Here is a 4,230-nt window from a genome sequence, read left to right as displayed (position 1 = left end):
GAATTAGCAGCTACATCAGGATTTTGGATAGATAAGTGAATTTCATTTGCTGTAGGATTTGCATAATCTTGTAGGGGTTTAGGTTGGTGTTCGTTTTCTATTCTTTGATTGTTCATGTTATTTTTCATTGTATCAGAATTTCTAGGTTCTTTTCTCAATATTCTAATTTTTCTAACATTGCGTTCTAATTTCAAATTGTAGGGTATAATATTTTCAGGTCCAAATTTACGCATATAATTTGAAATCAGTACACGGTGAAAAAGTTAACTAAATATGAAAATAAGTTGCAATTCAAGTAAAAATTTTCTAATAATCAGAATTTGTCTGTTACTCTAATTATGATTCCTGTTTACGCCCTGGCAACAATGCCAAAAACTTGACAGCGACTTTATATATGCTTAAAAATATAAGTATTTAATACTGCTGCTAAAAGATTTAATTCCTCAGCAATTGCATTAAAAACTTCATAACAATTATAGATTCGATAAAGATGTATGTATAAAATACTCAATAATTGTAAATTCACACTTATTAACTCAAGTATACGTATCGCTCAAGTAATATAGGGCACTAATGAGGTCCTAAATATCGATGCCACAGGGAGCTAAGATTTTAGTAAAACAATACTTAATCACAATAATGAAATTCAATTTGCTTATCTGTCATTAATAGACAATTGAAATAAATATGTAATTTAGTAACTCTTAAATAACTAATTCTACTAATAAAGTTTCTAATGTGAAGTTCAATATATAAGAAAGCTTCATTCTCCTTCTCAAGAAATTAAAGTAAATGGATAAAGTAAATCAGTTCAAATTGGATTGTGCGAAATAGAAGTATACCTATTCTTTGCCCTTTAGTCTAGACATAAAGAACATTAACTAATCCTATGCTTGGTTACTGAATCTGCGGCTAGGCTGGGAGGATAATGGCTCTCACTTTGGAGCTCCCATGTTCCCTTTCACCTGATTACTAACATCTACACTTCAATACCCAAATAATAGGACCGAATGGGGGATTTTAGTCTATCACTCTAAAATCTCCAATTCTACGCCCGATAATTTTATTTCTCTATTTATTTGCACCCAACTTCCAAGGGCTTTGACCTCCCTGAATCTTGGATGTAATCTTGATCTTCACTTTAGTTGTAAAACTCAACATATTTTAACAAATCAATTGGCCAGATTGAAAGTAAATGAAGATCGAAGTGAAAAGATCACCACATCTTCTTCAACATTTTCAATGCTCAACCAATTCAAATCACCATTTCACAAAATCCTAAGACAAGGAGAAAGACAGAGAAAACTACCAGAACTCATGAGGAAGATACAAAACTCAAAATTCATATATAAAAGCAAAGTCATTCAAACTACAACAAGTAAATAACACTTATCTCTAATTCCTACCCAAGCAAACTACTCGAAGTTCCTCTGAATCTCTTCCTTTCTTTACAACACACAGAATTCTTCTTCGAAGCGACAAGGAGGAAGAAATCTCTCACTTTCCCTCCACTCTTACAATTTCTCGAAGAGTTCCTCACAATCTAACCCTAAACTAAACTCTCTACACACTACTGGGGCTCTTGGACGCTGTTCAAACCTTCCAACTCCTCAAACTCCCCTCAATTTTTGGCTAAAATCTTCTTTTAAAGTTGTAGAAGAGTTTCTCCAAGAGTGCTTAAGCATCCCTCCAAAAATCGTCCACATTCAATGCACCTGTTGAGATAACCGCCAATCTCGCCATTAGCGGCCTCGAAGGCGCCGTTGGCGGGCCTTCTAAAATATTTGCCTGGAGTCTCTGGAAAATCTTGTCGTCAGCGTCGTTGGGCTCGCCGTTTAAACCCAACCTTTTATTTTTCTTTGCCCTAATTCAAATCTTCATATTTTGGTCATTTTCTCTCTAAATTCGCTCATTTTTGCCTCTTTTTGCTCCAATGACCATAATTCATCATACCTGCAACAAAACATCAAAAATACCTTTCTTTAAAGTGCAATATCATCAAAATCAATGCAAAATAAGTATGAAAATATTAACATATTTTCCTTTGGTCAGCTGCCACGCCACTCGTCGACCCATATAAGGTATGATCATGCATCGAGTGAGATTAACAAAACAATTTGGGTTTTAAAATTTAAATAAATCCAAAAAATTCTAAAGAACTTCAAAAAATCATAAATTGACATAGAAACATCATAAAAATGAACAAAAATACCTTTGGATTCAGGAGAACTGATGCACCCATATTTTATACTCATTTTTTTTGATATTGCACTTTAATGGAAGATATGTTCTATGTTTTCTTGCAGGTTGATTATTTTTAGGACTTGGAGCAAAAATGAAGCAAAAAAGGATAAAATTTGGAGTCAAAATGTAGAATATGAAAATTTGTTCAGCGCCGACGGTGCCAGACTGGGTGCCAACGACGCAAGATTGGTCGTCGACAGCGTCGTTTGACAGAAAGTGGTAAATTAAATAGAAGACCACTAGCGCCGACGGTGCCACTGTCGGTTGAGACCCTATTTCAAGATGATTTGATGAATTTGGACTCTTTTTGAAGACTTTTTGGATGCAGCTACTGGAGAACCGACTCTAGGCCTTATTAGAGGTCAAAATTGATCAGAAAAGTGACCCTTCTTGACTTTTTATTGCCCAAAATTCCAACTATTATACCACACACACTCTTCCATTTCATTCCACAACCATTTAGAGTCCAATATTCTTATAATTTAAAGTTTTTTTGGTGAAATTAAGTGTGAATTCTTCTCTAAGAGTTGTTGGAGAAGGAGAAAAGTGAGAGATTTCTTCTTCCTACATTTCCTAGGAGAGGCTACAAGGGATTTGCTTTGAGAAAGATTTTTAGATAAGTGTTGTTTGTTTAATAATGTCGTATTAACTTTCTTTTATATATGAAATTTATTTTTTATAGTAACTTTCTAATGAAGTCTGAGTAGATTTCGGGAAATGAAATATGAGTTCTACAATAGAGTGAGGATCACATTTGATTCCATGAAGGAGAATTTTGTTCATGGAATTAAATGCAAATAGGGAAATATACATTATTGGGTGTAGAATTGGAGATTTTAGGATGACAGACTAAAAATCCCCAATTTGGTCTTAGTGTTTAAGAACTAAAGTGAGAGTTAGCCTTCAGGGGAAGGGAAGTGAGAGCTCTTGAGTGAGAGCCAGTATCCTCCTAGCCTAGCCACGGATTTAGGGACTAAACCTGCGATTAGCCAATGATTTACTATAACACTATTTGAAAGAGCTCCTATTTGGCACAATACATATTCCAGCCATTTATCTCATCTCATTTTACCAAAATCTAACTATAGTGGGAAAGATGTTTTTTCACGTAATAAATCTTCACCACATAAACATAGTTTAATAGTTTAATAGTTACTATTTAAACTTTGTATTTCAGTTTTGCTAGTTGTTATATAATTTAGTTATGATAATATCTTTTAGTTAATAATTTAGCTTTGATAGTATATTAAACATTCAAAATTAGTGACAGTACTTTCTTATATTTCTGTGACTTTTCTAGTTAATTTATCATTTCAAATTTAAACTTTTCCTATGGGATCGATATTTGGGGCTTAAATAGAAAGTCCTTTATTACTTGATAACAATACGTATACTTTCGTAGAATCCCAATATTATTTGTTTAAATTTCTTAATTATATATAGATCATCAATTTTTTGGCATCGTTACATAGTGGAGTCAACTTTATAATTTTTACACAACTATATTTCACCGGGATCAAGTTTTTGGCGCCGTTGCCGGGGAAGGTAACCGTAAATTAAATAGATTTGGTAAATTAGAAGATTTAGAGATAATATATAAAAAAATTTTAAAAAAATAAAAAATCAACAATCTAAAAAGAAATTATTTTTATTTAAGAGTTATTTTTAAAAAAAATTCTTTGTTTATTATATTTGTTTATGCAAAATATTGGATCTCAAGGTTTAGTATCTTATGATTCAAAATTAGAACGTACTATTAGATAAATTTTAAAATAACAAAAAGAAATAAAAAATTTAAAAGAAATGACTAATAACTTAGATAATCAAATAAATGAAAATCAACAAAAACCTTTAAAAGATTATGCTAATCCAACAATAAATGAACTTCACTTAACTATTCAAAATTTTGAAGTTACTGCTAATTCATTTGAGCTTAAACCTGCTATTATCTAAATGCTACAAAATAATCAGTTTGGAGGAACACTT

The sequence above is a fragment of the Phalaenopsis equestris genome, unplaced genomic scaffold (genome assembly GCF_001263595.1).
Source record: "Phalaenopsis equestris unplaced genomic scaffold, ASM126359v1 Scaffold000970, whole genome shotgun sequence".
Lineage (NCBI taxonomy): Eukaryota > Viridiplantae > Streptophyta > Magnoliopsida > Asparagales > Orchidaceae > Phalaenopsis > Phalaenopsis equestris.
This window is presented reverse-complemented; position numbering follows the sequence as displayed.